We start from the raw sequence: 19,547 nt of genomic DNA, 5'->3' as shown, positions 1-19,547 counted from the left end.
TAATTTTTTTGGGTGGTGGCAGCAGTACCAGGTCCAAGCTGGTAACTAAGCTTGGAGGTTTTCATGCTAACCCCCAAATTTTGGACGCTAAGGTCCAGAATCTGGGAATAAGGTTATAACACTACCAGTCTCAATTTTGAAGACATCAGGAGGTTTATAATCTACAACTTCCCTCAGCACTTTGTTCCAATGGTTAGCCACCTTCCCCATTCATAATGTGTGCCTTATTCCTCAAATGTTTTTTTTTCTGGTTCTTGTTTTGATGTTTTCTGCTGGATTAAAGAGCCCTTCAGCCCTAGTATTTTCTTCCCATGAAAGTGCTCATCATCTGTAAGCAAGTTCCCCTCAATCTTCTTTCTGATAAGTAATGATGTTTCAGTTCCTTCACTCTCATTGTAAGGCATTTTCTCCATCCCTGCCCTCATATTATTATGACTTTTGCCTGCACCGTCTTCAGTCTTTTAATGTCCTTTTCAAAATGTAGACACAGAAAAAGACTGGATACTGTTTGTCTCAAATGCCTAATAGGGGTTACATCACATTCCTACTGCTACTCACCACTTCTCAGTTTATACAGTACAAGATCCCATTAACCCTTTCTGTCCCAGCAGCACACAAGGAGCTCGTGTTGAGTTCCTTGCCCACTCTGACCCCTAAACTTGCTGTGATGGTGGTCAGGTTCACACTCACGAGCTTCCCCAGAGAGGGTGAATGTGATGGCATCATGCTAGTGCCTGAGACTACATAGTGACACTGACCAACAGCACAGATGGGAAGAAGAACTCCCTGAGCAGACTGCACTGATCCCTCTCACTCTTATCCCGTAAGTAACTCTCCAACAGACTCTGGGACACATTCCACCCCCAGCTGCATCTTATAACACAGTTCATGTGTGTGAGTGTGTTGGCAGGGAACTGTAGGCAAATTCTGTTCTGTGTTACTCACAGCCACTCTCTGTAGTGTCTGGGTTAAGCAATATTAGACGTACAAAGGGGAGAATAAGGAATAATACAGAGCGGTAAATGCACAAGCATATTGCTTATCAGAAAGACACTTCAAGCTGCTCTTCTTCCTGATTGTGCAGCCTTTTCTCCCTAAAATCCTCAGGATCTCACCCAGGAATTATCAGATTTACCTTTAATCCCCAGCATGAAATGGGACATCTCCATCAGTGGTGATTGTGTCTGGAGATCAGGACGTGGATTTCACCATTACTCTGTGCTCTTCAGTGTCTCATGCACTCTCACTCTCTGCAAAGACACCGTCATTTTGCTGCAGCTGCTCCTGCTTTCCTGCTGGATGCACTCTGCTGTATATATTACACAGAATCTTAGTGATGGATGCTCTGGATTCGTACATGGTTTATAGGAGACAGGAGCCTCATCCTGCCTCTGGCTGCTGTTTGGACCTCCCATGAGGCTGCTGATAATGATTCTTTTAAACTTGCCATTATGGAAGAACTGAATCCTGTGTTGCTTGTTAAGACAGTGTAAACATCAAGTCCACTGAATTCCCCATTGACACCTCCAGGGTATCTCCTTTTTTTTGTCTTGCCTTGTGTGTGTGAATGTGCCAAGAGACACCTTGAATACTGGGACCTGTTCTGTCTGGCCTATCTCATTAAGGATAAAATGGAACTAAAAAAGGTTCAGAGAAGGGCCATAGAGATGATAAAGGGTATTGATTTTCTTCCATTAAAGGAAAAACTAAAGATTGAGGTTGTTCATTCTATCTTGCCTTCGGGTCTAATCCTGTAGGTGTTCTCAGAGCACGGCTGCCTACACACAAAGTGGAGGAGGAAGCAGCTGACCTGCCTTTTAGTAACTGTTAGGCCATCGGTGAGGGTAATCATGCCGGCTGTGGGAGATCCTGATTCAATTCCCCCCCTCTGACTGATAAAGAGAGGCTCCCCATGTGTCAGTGGAGTATTTTAGCCACTGGACTAGATGATACCCTGAAGTGGGGTGCACTTTGTCTAGCCAGGTCTCCTACTGAAGTTCTTCCACTTTAATTAAATATTGAATGACCCAGGGTGGAGAGATAATTCAGTGGTTCCAGCGTTGGCTTGTGTCATAAATAGATGGTTAAAGGTTAATGTCTCTTTTACCTGTAAAGGGTTAAGAAGCTCAGTGAACCTGGCTGACCAGAGGCCCAATGGGGGGAAAAGATACTTTCAAATCTTGGTGGAGGGAAGTCTTTGTTTGTGCTGTTTGTTTTGTTCGCTGTTCGCTCTTGGGGCTAAGAGGGACCAGACGTGCACCGAGGTTTCCTCCAATCTTTCTGAATCAGTCTCTCATGTTTCAGAAGAGTAAGTACTAGCTAGAAAAGGCGGATTAGTTTTATGTTTGTTTTCTTAACTTGTAAATGTGTATTTTGCTGGAATAATTTTTACCTCTGTTTGCTGTAACTTTGAATATCGGCTAAGGGGTGGGGAAGTCCCTCTAGGCTATATGAATCTGAATACCCTGTGAAGCATTTTATATCTTGATTTTACAGAGATAATTTTTACTTTTTTCTTTCTTTTATTAAAAGCTTTCTTTTTTAAGAACCTGAGTAATTTTTTTCCTTGTTTTAAAACTCAAGGGGATCGAGTATGAACTCACCATGGATTGGTGGGGGGGGAAAGGAAGGGAATGGTTAATTCCTCTTTGTTTTAAAATCCAAGGAGTTTGGATCTATATAGCTTCAAAGGCAACCCAGAGAGGGGAAAGTCTGGGGGGGGAGGGGAAAGGAGGGGGAATGGTTTATTTCTCCTTGTTTTAAGACCCAAGGGGTTTGGGTCTTGGGTTCCCCAGGGAAGGTTTTTGGGGAACAGGAAGTGTGCCAAACACTATATTTTGGCTGGTGGCAGCATTATCAGATCTAAGCTAGGAATTAAGCTTAGAAGGGTCTATGCAAGTCCCCACTTTTTGGATGCTAAAGTTCAAAGTGGGGAAAAAACCTTGACAGCTTGCTAAACCCCAGGTTGTAAGCTCAATCCTTAAGGGGGCCATTTAGTGATCTGGTGAAAAAAAGAATCTGTAAGGGACAGTATTTAGTCCTGCTGTGAATGCAGGGGACTGGACTCCATGACCTTTCAAGCTCTCTTCCAGCTCTTTCAGATAGGTATATCTCTATACAAAGAAGTGAGAACCACTCTAGGTCTTCTGCTTGGGGTGCTCTCCTGAGAAGTGGCAGGTCCCTGTTCAAATCCTTTCTGGCAGCTCCTTTATCTGGATTCGAGAGGTCTACTGCAAGACCTCTCTGGGCTGATGGTCTTCTACCAGGACCTCCTCTGGATCTGGAAACTGTTCTCAGCAACCAGGTCTGTGGCAGCCACTGAGGGGGCAGATCTCTTTGCAGAGCCCCTGCTACACAATCCCCAGCTCTGTGTGCAGGTGGTGGAGTACCCTGTTGTGTGCCAGAGATTGGTTCTGGCAGGAGTCAGAGACCTCCTGGATTACAATTGGGGAGACTGGCTGGATCCCCTGAGGTGCACTCAGCATATGGGGCTCTCCAGGCCTTGTACTCCCTGGTATGTACTTCAGGAGGTGAGGGCTGCTTTGCCGTTCACTGCTCGGGGTCGACCTCAACCAAATTCTGCATGAGGGCACGCCCTGACCGCCCTCCAGACCTTTTCATGGGACCCCTGCCCTGTGGACTCAACCGGCCCCACACCCACCCCTTCTCTGTGAGCTGGCTGCACGGCTTGCAGCTAGTCCGTGTCCAGACCACGCCACAGAAGCATCTTTACATGCTCACGCTCCACGCTCTTCACTTTCTCACCCTCACGTCCCACCTTGAGTCAAAGTGGCAGGACCTCCTGCCACCTCTAGAGGGTGAGGAGCCCCAGTGGGCCCGCCTATACTCCACCCTGGTCCCAAGGCCCACCAGGGATATCAGCTGGTGGCTTCTTCAGGGTGGCGTGAACACATGCATGTATTTGGCCCAGTTTGCCCCTGTACCGAACACCTGCCCCTTTTATGGCATGAGAGAGACTCTGACACACATTTACTTGCAGTGTGTCAGCTTGCAGCCCCTGTACCGACTCCTCAATGGGGGTAGAGATATATCACCTCCATGGCTCTATCTGGTAGGTGGGGTCAGAGCATTTCTACCACCAAATAATTGAGGATGAAGCACCTGATCTCGCTTTCTATAACTTTTAGTCCATTGGTGAGGGAAAAAACCCAAGATATGGGAGATCCTAATTCAATTCTGTCCTCTGACTGATTTGGAGAAGGTATATGACTAGAGATTCCCCATTTGTCAGCTGAATGCCTCCACCACTGAACTAGAGGATATCCTGAAATGGGGGCTCTGTCTCTCTCTCTCTCCTATTGAAGTTCTTTCAATTTAATTAAATAATCAGCAAAAGAAGCTGAGAAGCACTTTGTAGCTCAAGGGTTGGAGCACCAACCTGAGAAGTGGCAGATCCCTGTTCAAATCCTTTCTCTTAGCTTATCATGAAGAAAAATTGAACCTGGGTTTATCACATTACTGATGAGTACCCGAACCCCAGGACTAAAGGTCACAAGCCCTACTTATGCCCATGCCCTGCCCCAGCTATTTTTTTCTGGGATGAGACAGGTGTTGAACTCATTCTCACCTCAAATTACTGAGGTGCCCAAACTGCTTGACTCCAGGAGATGGTATCCTGTCTGTGGATCGTAATGAGGGATTGGCACATCCCTGCAGCTAGATTTAGGCACCAAATTCCCTGACTGGGGTGAGACTTAGGCCACGCTTTTATCTTTGCTGTCTCTCCTTGGCTAGCATAGGCTGCCTGCTGCCTAGCGGGATTATTAGGAGCCTGTCTCTCCTCATTTATTATACATGGAGCCTGGATGCTGCAGTGCCCATGTCCTTTTCATAGGTCCGTGACACTGACATGCATTTTCCTCTTTTCAGTCGTAGTTCTTACCACTTATTCTGCATATTTATTCCAGCATTTTCAAAGTAATTTCCAGAGGCACATAACTACTAATATTCCCACTTTGCAAAGGGGAAACTGAGTCCCAGGAAGGGGAAGAGACTTCTCCAAGGGCACACAAGAGATCAGAGCTGGGACTACAACACAAGTCTCCTCATCTCAGCACGTGGAGCATATTCATTGTTCGATGAGGGAGGTTATTTTTTGTTATTAGGTGATATGAATAGAAAAAACAGCAACACATTTTAGATATGAACAGTGTCACAGTTCAGGGCAACTGAATCTATATCCCCCCCTTTATTGCCAGCCAAAGGTGCTCACCTTCTAGGTATCATCTGTCTTGGGCAGAGACACACAGCTCTCTTTCTCCTGACCAGGGCTTTTGCAGGCTACATAGCTCTGAGTTCCCCAGTAAGCCACACTGCCCTTGCAGGCCACATTAGCTTTCTCCTCAGAGATGAGAAACAGTGTAACTGACACAGTTGTTACCACACAACCCTTTGGATCAAAGCTCATTTATTCTTAAGGTAAAAGCATCGCAGGGAAAAGCTTAACACAATGGAAGATCCTATACAGATGCTAAAACAATTTCCAGAGACCACCCTAACTCCAACCTTGGGCTCTCACTGTTGAACAGCTCTTCAAATCTCACACTGGGGTTCTCCTCTGCTTACAAGCACCTGTTGTTCAGAACAAGTCCCTCCCCCCATGACTCTGAGAATCCCTTCTTCATGTTGTTGGGCCTTTGGATCTTGGGAATACATAATCTGTAGTCAAAGATCCCCTCCCCAGGAACAAGCTTCCAAAGATCTGGTTGAGAGGTGGGTCATTTCCATTTGCCTCCTCCCCAGCATTTCTTAGGAAAACTATTCAACTAACAGTTCATTCTCATTTGATCCCATTGTTTCAAATTGTTCTTTGAACCTCAAACAATTTCCCAAGGTTACTGCAGTCATGTGTCCTAGATAAGTTTCATACAGATTATATTAATACCAACACATTTGCATTTTAAAACAATGAGCTCCTAAGACACTTCCTCTTAATTCATTGTAACTTAATTCCTTAAGGGCCATTAAGCATATGCAGGAAATCACCATAGCTATCACAGGCACCACAATGTCTGACTTCATCTGCTTTAAGGGTTGTGTTAGGGTTGAGGTTTGAGAGGGTTGCCCAGGAGCCTGCCATAGACAGTAGGTCTCATGTCCCGGCACAGGAGCTAAGGGGACTTTTACAGAATAAATTAGGGTGTCTAGTGATAGCTCACCTATATAAATAGGCACCGTCTGAGTAACAGGAGGAGCTCAATCTGGAATTTTGGTGCCTATATTTGGGCTTTAGGCAACTAAATTCCTTTGTGGATCTGGGACATGGAAACCTGGAGATGCATAGAGGCAGAAATGGGACTTTCAAAAGCCTCCAGGCAGGATATGTGCCTAACGCTCACTGAGGTCAACTTCCAGCTTCCCAAGTGAGATCTTCAGATCTGCACAACAGAGCTCTACCTTTAAGGTAAAGGAGTGACTAGTTTTCTCAATTTCTGTGCGCAATTAATTTTCTTAGGGCACATTGGACCTCTTTGTTTCTCAGGCTGTAGATGAGAGGATTGACCATGGGAGTCAAGACTGCGTAGAAGAGAGAGAGAGAACACTTTGTTGAGTTCTCTCAGTGTCTCAGTGTCTGGTAACATATACACAATCATCAGGGTCCCATAGAAATTTGTAACCACAATAAGGTGAGAGGAACAGGTGGAAAATGCCTTTCTTCTTTGGGTGGTGGATGGGATTCTCAGGATGGTGGAGATGATAAAAGCATAGGATGTCAGGGTTAATAGAAATGGGGGCAGGGTGTCTACAGAAGATAATATAAAGGTCACGAGTGTGATCAGGCTGGTGTCACTGCAGGAGAGTTTAATCACTGGGGTGAAATCACAAAGGAAATGGTCAATTTCATTAGGGCTACAGAAATGTAATTGTGACATTAAACATGTTACTATGGTCGTTGCCATAAATACACCCATCCATGACACAGCTGCTAACTGCAGGCAGATTCTACCTCTCATAAGAACCGTATAGTGTAGTGGTTTGCATATTGCTAAATACTGGTCATAGGACATCATGGATAAGAGATAGCATTCACTTGCTGCAAGCACACCAAAGAAATAAAATTGAGTGATGCAGCCACTAACAGAAATGGTTCTGTCCTCGGTCAGGAGACTGACCAGCATCCTGGGCAGGATGGTGGAGCTATAGCAGGTCTCCAAGCAGGACAAGTTCCCCAGGAAGAAGTACATGGGGGTGTGTAGGTGCCGATCAACCACCACTAGAACCATAATGAGGATGTTCCCACCTATAGTCACAATGTAGATCACTAGAAACAGAAGGAAAAGAAGAATTTGCAGTTCAGAGAGATTCCCAAATCCTAGGAGGTTGAATTCTGTAACATATGTTTGATTATTCCTTTCTTCATAAGGTGAATATATATTCTGTCTTCCACAATTTTCCATGAAATGTATCTATTAACAAGTAGCAAGTGTTGAAAGAGATTGCAGTATAATTGAAATCAGATTTTTATCTAGTTGATTGTAGAATACTGCAAACTGTTTAAAGAGAGAATGATTTATAAATGTTCAAAAGCCAAGACATTGGTTTAATCACATACTATACACAGTGTTTTGGAATGGAGATTCCCCACTTGCAAGCTCCAAATGGCAGCTACACTGTTAATTTTTCACTCTTTTGACATAGCTCTTTTTCATAGATGCATTGATGTGAAAGTCACCCAGGACAGTATGTCGTAAGCCATAGCATTTCCTTCAGTTCATTTCTCTTTGACCTAGGGCATATTTGTTTGAAGTACATCCAGAAGGGAATCCTGTAATCACCTATTCTGAGCCCCTAGATAAAATGAGCCATAGCTCTTCTCCAATAACTCTTGCATTGAGTTGAGCATTTGTTTGAGTTAAGCATATGTAACAAAACTGGAAATACTGTCATTATTATATAACAATTCTGTGCATATCTCTATTTGATAATTGATGATGGATTGCTTGCTATGGGGTAAGATTAAAAGGGGTTGTAAGAGGAACATAACATTAAAGGCAAAAAAAAAGAAAAAAGAGAAAGAAAAAAAAGTGACCAAGATAAGGAGCAGTGCAGCAAACTTTCATTCACAATTAACCAGGTCATGCGACACCAACTTTGCCAGTTCTTTGACTCAAGCTGGGAAAAGACACATCCAAAGACACTGGCCAAGTGAAGGATTCACTGTGAGGCACAGGCCGGTCTACACTAGAAGCATTACAGCAATGAAGCTGCACTGCTGCAGCTCACTGCTGCAGTGTGTTGGAGGAAGATACTCTATGCTGACAGGAGAACACTCTCCCATCAACATAATTATGCCTCCTCCACCATAGGCAGAAGCTATGTTCATGGGAGAGCGTCTCCTGCTGACATAGGGCCGGGGTGGACAATGCTTCAATCGCTGTAATTTGCTTTGCACAGGGGTATCTTTTTCACAACCCCGAGTGACATACATTACATCCACTTACGTGGTGGTGTAGACCTACCCACAGAGAGAGGCTCTGCAGGGAGGCAAACTGTCCCTCAGACTCAGAAGTTGCATCTGGAAGAACCTGAGCTAAGGAGAGAGAAGTTAAGCGCAGGTAAAACAAGAGCTGTCTAGGACACTTGGTTGTTTTATCCCATTTTCCTGAATGCTGTGTTCCCTTGGGCATATAAATAACACTTTGTATTGAAGAACTTAATCCTGCATCACTGCAAACTCCTTCTGTAGCAGATTCATGGAGGTAAAACTATAGCAGAGCAAAATTCCAGATATACCAGCTGGGGTAACACAACTGGTACCAAAGAGGGGTTAACCTGGGGATTAGGAGAAGGGTAAGATCCTGAGATCCAACGAAAGAGAAGTGAAAGCATGGGCTTCTCACTTGAAAGGGGTGCACTTGGGGGGGACTAGAAAAGAGTTCAAGAATGGACAGTCTACTCAGGACAGCAGCTGTTCTTGATTTGGTTAGTCATCCTCACTTTTCATAACATGCACCTTATTTCTAAACTGAATTTTTTGGCTTCATCTTCCAGTCATGGGTTCTTGTTTTACCTTTCTCTGCTGGGTTAAAGAGCCCCTTAGTACCTTGCATTTTCTTCTAAGAAGGTACTCACTGACTATATTCAACTCGCCTCTCAATCTTTTGTTCAATATCTTCATTAATGATTTGGAGGATGGGATGAATTGCACCTTGTTGGCATTGGTGAGGCCTCATCTGGAGTACTGTATCCAATTTTGGGCCCCACACTTAAAGAAAGGGGGTTCCAAAGAGGATGAATCAAGACTGTTCTCAGTGGTACCAGATGACAGAACAAGCAGTAATGGTCTCAAGTTGCAGTGGAGGAGGTTTAGTTTGGATATTAGGAAAAAAAATTTCACTAGGAGGATGATGAAGCAGTGGAATGGGTTACCTAGGAAGATGGTGGAATCTCCATCGTTAGAGGTTTTTAAGGCCTGGCTTGACAAAGCCCTGGCTGGGATGATTTAGTTGGGGATTGGTGTTGCTTTGAGCATGGGGTTGAATTAGATTACCTCATGAGGTTCCTTCCAACCCTGATATTCTATGATTCTATGATTTTTCTTAGAAATTAAACAGTTTGAGCTCCTTCACTCTCATTGCAAGGCATTTTCTTCAATCTGCCATATTATTGTATCTCTTATCTACACCCCCACCAATTTTTTCAACATTCTTTTTTTAGTGTGCACATACACCAGAACTGGATGCATTTCAGTCTCACCAATGCCTGGTAGAGAGAGAAAATCCCCTTCTCATCACTCCTCCATTTATACATCACAGGATTGCATTAGCCCTTTGTGCCATAACATCACATGTTTAGTTTCTTGTCCAATATGACCTCTAAACTTGCTGTGATGGTGGTGAGGGTCACATATATCAGCTTCTCAGGAGAGGGACATGTATGTAATGGCATCATTGTAGTGCCTGGGACTAGGCAGTGACGCTGACAAACAGCACAGACGGGAAAATGACTCTGCTCCATGCACAAAGGCAGGACCACAGGTGGAAAACCACTGATATAAATCCGCTATGCTATAGTTTTAACCCATGGCATCTTGCCCTGCCCTCTGTACTTACAGATAACAACTTTCTCCATCTTTTTTTCTGGCAGCCTATCAAGTATTTGAAAACCACTATTGTGTACCCCTTTTATCTCCTCTTTTCTAAACTAAACATACCCAGTTCCTTCAGCCTTTGCTCATATGGCTTCTATTCCATCCCTTCGATTATCTTTGTTGCTCACAGGTAGAATCTGTGCTGCAATACTCTCAGTCACTATCTGTAGAGTCTCTGCTCAGCAACATAGGAAGCAGTAATGAGACACATGGAGAGAATGGGGAATGATGGACAGAAGGAAATGAACAAGCAAACTGTTTGCCTGAGAGATTTCAGGGTACTCGTCGTCCCAATATCACAGTGTTTTTCTCCCTAAGATCCTCATAGTTTCACCTAGGAATGATCAGATTTACCTGTAATCATCAGCATAAAGGGACAACCTTTTCCTTGATTGTGACTGGGTGTGTGATCAGGATCTGGTTTCCTCCATCGCTCTGCTCTCCTCGGTATCTCACTCTCACTCTCTCTGAAAAGACACTTACATTTTTCTGAAGCTGCTCTTGCTTTCTTGCTCGATGCATAATCTTGTGTGTGTTACACCGCACCTTATTGCCAGCTGTTCTGGATTCTTCCTGAGATTATATGGGAGAACAGCCTCATTCTGTCTCTGGCTGCTCTTGGGATCTCCCTTGAGGCTGCTGCTAATGAGAATTTATAATACTGCCTTCATGCAGAAATAAATCCTATGTTGCTTGTTAAAACAGAGTAAACATCAAGGTCATCGCAATCACCATTAAAACCTTCAGAGAATGTCCCTTTTTGCCGTGGCTTGCATGGTGTGCATGTGCGTGATAACAGAGACCTTGAATACAGGGTCCAGTTTCACTGGTCTGTATCCAAAGGGACATAGTGAAACTGGAAAAGTTTCGGATAAGGGCAACAAAGTTGATCAATGGTATGGAATGGCTTCCATCCAATGAGAGAATAAAGATTAGGACTGTTCATCTTAGAAAAATGACAGGATAGGATAGAGGTCTATACATTAATGAATAGAGTGGAAAAGCTTAAGAAATAATTTACCCCTTCACACAATACAAATACTAGGAGTCCCCTGAAGAAATTCATAGGTATCTGGCTTTTTCATACAACATACCTGTAAAGATCCTTGTTATGGGATATTTTGATGTGCAGAACTGTAATTGTTAAAAAAAAACCTGGATAGGTTAATGGAGGACAAGTCTATAAATGAGTGTTGGACAAGACGGCCAGGGATGCAATCCCATGCATTGGGTGACCCTAAACCTCTGACTTCAACCACTTTAGTCTGTTCTGGCCCCAGATGTCCAGCTGGGCTTCTTAATAGCTCATATCCCCTTCTGGGGGTTGATCATTGTCAAATTGTAGGTCACTTCCCCAGTGGTTTATGGGGGGGACCCAGGTCAACCTACTATTCTGGGTCCAAGGCCAGAAACCCTAAGAATGGCAGCCATGTGCGACCACATGTCTTTAATGAAACTGCTTTCTGTTCCCTGGGCCACTTCCTCATGGCTCCAGCCTTCACCAAAGCTTCATCCATACCTCTGTGTTCTCCTATGTTCAGGCCCAGCAGCCAGGCCTAAGCTTGTCCTCGCTGTCCCAGTCCCTTTCAGCACTGACCTGTCCATGCTGCTGTAGCCCTTCAACCTGCTAAGAAGGCCATTTTCACTGCTCAGGCTCTAAGCTGCAACTGCCCCCTTTTCTCACTGTAGCTCCGTTCACACCAGCCTGCAGCCCCCTGATTGGCTATCCCCATGCAGCCTACCCCATTGCCCGCATCCCATGCAGACTCTGTGCAGCTTGGAGGACTCCTCTACTACTCTTTTCCTGAGATAGGTGTAGCAGGGCCTTGAGGCCTCCAGCAGGAGGCCTCTGGGGCCAGTCCCCTCATCACAGTGTCCCTTGAAGCTCATAAGATTTCACAAGGTGACATTAGTCATGTCTTCTAGACAAGTTACATACAATCCCATAATAACACATGAGCTATGGGGACTTTTTAAATTTGGGTGCCTAGTGAATTTAGGTATTTACCGAGTTATATGGCAGGTGAGCAGTGGTTTAGTGGATCATTTAGTATCTAAGTCTGGGACTGAGCTGTGGGCTTTAGGGACCAGGACCCTTTTGTGGGTCTGGGATGCAGGCACCGAAAGATGCAGAAAGGCACAAGTGGGATTTTCCAAAGCATCCAAGTAAGGCGGGAGCCTAACTGCCACTGAAGTCAGCTTACAGCTTTGAAGCTTTGGAAAAACAGAGCATTCTTCTACAACTGAGCTAAAAGAGTGACTCCATTAGCTGGTTGATGTTCTCATTCCTGTTGTTTTATATACTGAAGTCAATGGGAGTTAGGCATCTAGATGCTTTGAAAATCCCATTAGGTACATAAATACTTCTACAAATATGGATCTTAGATACCAAGGAGAGAGGTATGATAGCTGTGTATAACTAAGATACATATTGTAACTATGATTCATGGTGATTAAACCTCTGAACGTGGTCTTTCAATGGAATGCTATAGCCAAAAGAGCTAACGTACTCTTGGATGTACAAAGAACTATGAAGTACAAGCAGGAAGATAGATTTAGCTCACTATATTAAACCTTTGAAACAATTCCTGTGATCCCATGTGTTAGTCACCTCTTTTGGAAAACACAAACCCAGTTACTTTGATGTGAGTATGGAGCAATTTGATTGAAGCTGATGTCATGTCTCCATACTCATCCTGGCATAAATAACAGAGACTTCTGATGTGATTAGCAGAATAGATTACTGTGGCAATCTAGCAGACATCCATTCCATTCTGGAGCCTAAACCCCAATGAACAACTTTGTCCCATTAGCCAGGGACAGTGGTGCAGACCCCTAGAGCTTTTGCGATATTTCTAATATTTACAAACCAGCTGACGATCTTGGTTGGAAATGGAAGTTTTCCTTCTCCTAGGTGCACTGCCTGCAACAACTGATGAGCCTGTACAGGGAGACTCTGGCAAACCAGTAAAGTGCTTAAAACCACTATGGCTTATTGTTAAAGGTGGCCTAGTCTGCAAGCTGTAAATTGGCCAATCAGCAATCTCAGCTTGACCAAAGCAGGAGGGGAGGGGTTTTTGGCTGACACAAAAAGGGCAGTTTGATCCCACGTCCTTCCTAATAAGAATTGTGTTGAAGTTGCTGATACATTTTAAAAGAGCAAGATATGCCCCAGGAATGTCTATTGGGGTTAATCAATATCAGAAGGAACCTCTTGCTTGATCATTGAATCTGCTTACTTAACAAGGTTTCGTTAAGGGACATGTCATTCTATTACTAATGTATAAATAAGAGGAAAAAGCTTAAGATAGTTGGACACATTTGGGGACTCTTTTTGGACTCTCCCTCTGGATACGTCTTGCGGTCCTCATCAGCAGAGGAAAGATTTTGCCACCTAAAGCCTGCCGCTATGTCACTCGAAAGCCACACTCAGCTTTGGTAAGTACGAGTGTTGGAGGTGTTTTACTAATCTTGTTGAGGACATGTGTAAATTTTTGAGACTAAGTAAAATTTAGCTTTAAGTGAAAAGACTGTTGTGTTGTCCTGTTTGTGCCAGCCACCCATCGGTCATACAGCCGTGTCTCCCCTGATTTATTTCCTAAGACCTCCTCACACAGAGTAAAAGTTACCAAGAGCTTTCAGTTGAAAGAACCCTAGGTAACAAGCTCACCTTCCTGAGACAGGCACAGAAAAGTGATTTACCCAGGCTCACTCAGCAGCAGGACTACAGCCCCCATCTTCTGAGCCCCAATCTTGTACCCTCTTCACTGTACCATACCGCCACCCCTAAAGCATCATTATTTTACATTATTTTATTTTCTATTTTAAATGGCTCTTTGCTGGTGCCCAAATATCCTAATCCAGAACCTGAGCTCCTGCAAGCTAACAGAGCACCAGGCTGGAATTTTCAAACTATCGTAAAAATCCCATTGAAAATATTTGGCTCTTACTCCCATAAGCTGTTTTGGAAATTCTCTTCCAAATGACCTCTGAAGGATCAAACAGTCAGATTGTGCCACAGTCAGAAATGTGTGCACAGTGCTTTAATCCCCAAACCAGTCTTCTTTCCAGACAGATATATGGTCTCATCTTTTTTAAATAAAGCATACTATAATAAATGGGAGCTAAATGCCTGGGTAAATTTGAGAATCTACCTAGACACTTATCTGCATCTTTAGAACATTTCATAATTTGGCCCTTAGGAATCTGATCACTTTCAAAATGATTGGGATGAAGGAAATGAAGTCATGGACGTGCTTCAGATAGATCCCAGCACTTTTCAATAAAGTATGAAAACATATAACAATTAAAGGGAGTCAGGCACATTTGAAACCCCAGCTAAATACCTATCTGCATATTTAGGAACTTTAAAATTCTGGCCCTGATTAATCCAACTATGTTTGAAAGTAGTTGGGCTGAGGAACCTAAGGGTATATCTACACTGCAGCATTAAACCTCCCAGGGCCTCAGAGACAGGGTTCCAGCTTGAGCCCAAAACTTTCGAAAGGAAATTTTATAGCCCTGCAGCCTGAGCCTCATGATCCTGAGTCAGCTGACTGAGGCCAGCCATGAATCTTTTATCACAATGTAGATGTACCTTAAGTCACTCAGGTGTTTTCTCAAAGAGCCTGACACTTTTCAAATGCAGAAATCAATATCAATTTCTCAACACACATTTTTCTTTTCACCTGACATTGAAATGACTTTTAGGATGAAGAGATGTTCCACCAGAAATCATTCATCTCAATTAATATTTTATTTCAACATCCAGGAATCCATTTAGGATCTTACAAACCTTCTGATCATTGCAATATTGCATATGTAACAAACAAAATATCAGCCGTCCAGTACAATCTTCACAAATAGAAAATTATATTGGAAGTCCTGACAAAAAGATGAGAGAAAAATATTTACACAATCTGAAACCCCCCCTCAGGGATTCCAGGACAGAACTATGTAAAGTATAGACTTTTCCCAGTACACTCAGAGTAACAAAGTAGATGAAACATGTAACTGAAAATCTTTAATTCCACTGTGTGGAATGCAGAGCACATGAGAGTTATTATTTCAGTTGGGTCATTAGGAAGTATCAGCTATAATCAACTATAAATGCTGCCTTCCCAAAACATAGTATATCTTCATATTCCCCAAGAAAACTCCCATTGGCATGAACTAGGGAAAACCTAGGTGCTAATTCCATTAAAGGTCTGCCAGATTGATTCATTCCCATATCAATCACTCTGTCGGAGTCCAAGTGAACACTAGACATTTACTGATGACCTTTCTCAGGGACCTCCTTGACCTCTTTGTTTCTCAGGCTGTATATAAGGGGACTGGCCATCGGAGTCATTACTGTGTAGAAGAGAGATAACACTTTGCAGAGCTCTCTAAGTTTGTCAGACACATAGACAATTATTAGGATCCCATAGCAGATTGTTACCACAACGAGGTGTGAGAAGCAGACGGAAAATGCCTTTCTCCAGCCACTGGTGGAAGGGATTGTCCAGATGATAGCAATATAAGATGCCAAGGTTAAAAGAAATGGGGGCAGGATATATATGGAAGGGAGTATAAAGATCACCAGTTTTATCAGGCTGGTGGTACTGCAGGAGAGTTTAATCACTGGGGTGAATCACAAAGGAAATGGTCAATTTTATTGGGATCACAGAAATGTGATTGTGACATTAAACATGTTATTATGATTGTTGCTAGAAATCCACTCATCCAGGACACAGGTGCTAACTTGGGGAAAATTCTGACATTAATAAGAGCTGTGTAGTATAGTGGTTTGTGTATTGCTATATACTGGTCATAGTACGTAAGTGCTAGGAGATAATATTCATCTCCTACAATGAAGCAAAAGAAAAAAAATAAGTGATGCACCCACCAACAGAAATGGTTCTTTGCCCACTCATGGGACTGTCCAGCTTCCTGGGCAGGATGGTGGAGGTGTAGCAGGTCTCCAAGCAGTACAAGATCCCCAAGAAGAAAAATATGAGGGGAGAGGGAGGGTGAAGGTGCTGATCAGTCACAACTAGTGCAACAATGAGTAGGTTCCCAGCCATGGTTACTATGTAGAGCACTAGAAACAGAAGGAAGAGAAGGGGCTGAAGGTCAGAGAGATTCCCAAATCCCAGATGGATGAATTCTGTGATATGGATTTTATTTACCCCTTCTACTTTCTCCACATTTCTGCCCCCAGCTTCTTTCATTCATAGACACACAGATCTAAAGGCCAGAGAGGAGTGTATGTTGCATGTCACAGGGCTTCCTTGAATTAAATCCTTGGTTGAACTAAAGCAGAAGGGACTACTGGCATCATCTAATCTGACTCCTGTATGTGAAGAACCATAACACTTCCCAACTTATGCTGAATTTACCCCCAATATCTTGTGGTTAAGTAAACCATATGTGACAAAGTGGGACATATCTGCATTATTTTGTATCAGTAAAGTGCCTAGCTGTGTATTTTAAATAATGATGGATTGCTTGCTATATGGGTGAGATCAAGAGGGGTTTTTAGAGGAACCAGACAGGAAAGGCAAAGCACACAGACTATGACCATGTCAGTAGCCAGCAGGGTTACACAGTTGTTTACCAAGGCTGAGAAAAGAGAGATTAAAAGAAACTGTCCAAGTAAAGGATTCCTTATGAGACACAGAGAGAGAGTCTGCAGGGTTTCAACTATCCCTCAGACTCAGAAATGGGATCTGGAAGAACCTGAGCTATAGATAGATGAGTTAAGTGCAGGCAAAACAAGAGATATTTAGGACTCTTTGTTGTTTTAACCCATTTTCCTCAATGCTGTGATCCCTTGGGCTAATACATGCCACTTTGGTTTGAGGAAGCTCTTCCTATGTCCTGCAAATACAGCACTGCATATATGTGGATATCTGCTTTATATCCACAGATATCTGCACCTGCAGATGTGAATGCAGATATCTGAGGATGAGTTCTGCGAATTACGGATGGAAGCAGATCCAAATTTTATATCTAAAGCCATGCAAATCTGCAGACATCCGCTTTGTATCTGTGGGTCATATTTGCAGATGAGATGTGGAAACAAATTTTGTATCTATGAAGGACTCGACCTGCAAGCTCATTCCATCACCAGCTGAGGGATGGAAATCTATAGCAAGGCCAAACTCCCGTTAGACCTGGTGGGATAACGCAGCTGGCACCAAAGGGGTGGTAATCTGGAGATTCAGAGAATGGTTGGATCTCAGTATCCCACCCAAGAGAAGGGGAAGCATAGGCTTCTCGCTTCCAAGTGCTGTACTGGGGAAACTGGAGGAAGTTCCAGGAAGGAGCAGCCTGCCCAGTGAAAGTGAATGCAAATCTTGCACAAATGCAGCCAGTCATGATTTTTTAAGACATCAAAGTTGGAGAATCCACCCTCTCCTTTTGTGCTTTATTCGAGTGGATAATCACTCCCATGAATCATCATGTCATTTGTGCCTTATTTCTAAATTGAATACGTCTGGCTTCAGCTCCCAGCCACTCGTTCTTGTTTTGTCATTCTCTGATGGATTCAAGGCCTTTTAGTATCTGATATGTTATCCCCAGGAAGCTATGAATCCACTATAGTCCAGTCACCTTTCTAATGTCTTTCTTATACATTTAATAGTTTGAGTTCCTTTGCTCTCCCTGGAAGTCATTTTCTCCAGCACCTCCCTGCACCACCCCTCCCTCACATTTTTGTGGCACTTTTCTACACCCTCTCCAATTGTTCAACATCCTTTTTTAAATGGATGCAATTTTGTCTCAACAATCCCTAATAGAGGTCAGATCACCTCCATACTTCTATTTATCTCTCCTCTATTTATACATTGTAGGATCATATTAGTCTTTAGCTCCACAATATCACACCTGGAGCTTATGTTGTGTTACTTGTCCACTGTGACCCCCAAGCATGCTGTGATGATGGTAAAGGTCACATACATGAACTTCCCCAGAGAGGGACAAAAATGTGATGGCATCATGCTAGTGTCTGGGACTAGACAGTGACACTGACCAAAAGCACTTCACTCAATTCACAAAGGGAATAACACGAACACGAATAAACTCCACAGATCCCACTCACTCTTATCACATTAGTGACTCTCTAACAAGCCTGGGGACACATTCCATCCCCAAGCCACAACATAACCCAGATCTTGTGTTTTAATTTGCTGGGGTGGAACTGTGGGAGGACTCTGCTGCAGAAATCACAGCCACTCTCTGGAGAGTCTCAGATCAATGATATTCAGAGAAGCGATAAGCCACAGCAAGGGGACAATGCAGAATGATATATCACCGTAAATGCACAAGGAAACTGTGTACTGGAGAGGCAGTTCAGCCTGTTCTGCTTCCCAATATAGCAGGTGTTTCTCCCTCAGATCCCTAGTATGTGACCCAGGATTGGTCAGATTTACCATTAATCCTCTGTATGAAGTGTTGACTTCTCCATTGATGATGGCTAGGAGTTGGAATTGGGATCCGTATTCCACCATCTCTCTGCTCTCCTCAGTGTCTCAGACAATCCCATTCACTCTGCAAAGACACTTATAGTTTGCTGCTGGGCTGCACTGCTCTTGCTTTCTCGCTTGATGCACACACTAGGATATATGACAACCAACCTTAGTGCTGCCTGCTCTGGATTCTTACATGGGCTACAGAGAACAGCAACTTACCCTGGCTGTTATTGGTCTCTCCCTTGATATTGCTGATAATGATCATTGGTCGATAGCCCTCATGGAGGTTATTAAATCCAGGCCATTGCAATCCTCACCCAAACCTCCAGGAATCTTCCCTTTTGTAATGCTCGTTGTGGACGTGGGCCAGGAGTCTAAGGCCTGGCCACATTTAGATATACTCCTAGACACTTATCTGCATCTTTAGAACCTTTCAAAGTCTGTCCCTTACAAATTCAAAAATTTTTTGAAAAATCGTTGGGACTTAGGAACTTTAGTCATTTAGGTGCTTTTTCCAAATTCAATTTTGAAATATAGAATTGATTAGCAGTTTCTCCACACATTATTATTATTATTTTCATTGGACATTAAAATGTTCTTTAGGGTAAAGAGATGTTTCACCAGAAATTATTCAAGTCAATTAATTGTTCTATTTCAATATCCAGGAATGCATTTAGGATCTTACATGCCACTAATCATTTCATGACAACATATATAACAAAAAAAAAATTATAAAGACCAGTTCAATCTACCCAAATCTAAAATTGTATAGGACACCTGATACCAAAGTGAGAGACTAAATACTTTAATAATCCAAATCCACCTGTAGTATTCATGAACACTGCAATGTAAAACCTAGACTTTTCCCAGCTCACAGGAAAGATGCAAACAAAACATGAAAGTAATATCTTTGAACTCCACTTAAATGCAGAGAACAGGAAAGTTAAGATTCCAGCTAGGGGAGAAGCAAGCATCAACTCTTA

The 19,547-nt window shown here is 43.2% G+C and overlaps 1 pseudogene; it reads right to left on the bottom strand.

The window, feature by feature from the left end:
- Nucleotides 1–6,445: 6,445 nt before the first annotated feature.
- Nucleotides 6,446–7,418, bottom strand: LOC115638133 (annotated as a pseudogene).
- Nucleotides 7,419–19,547: the final 12,129 nt, after the last annotated feature.

The sequence above is a fragment of the Gopherus evgoodei genome, chromosome 21, assembly GCF_007399415.2.
Source record: "Gopherus evgoodei ecotype Sinaloan lineage chromosome 21, rGopEvg1_v1.p, whole genome shotgun sequence".
NCBI classification, from domain to species: domain Eukaryota; kingdom Metazoa; phylum Chordata; order Testudines; family Testudinidae; genus Gopherus; species Gopherus evgoodei.
Note: the sequence above shows the minus strand (reverse complement) of the source record. Positions and strands in the feature narration are given on the sequence as shown.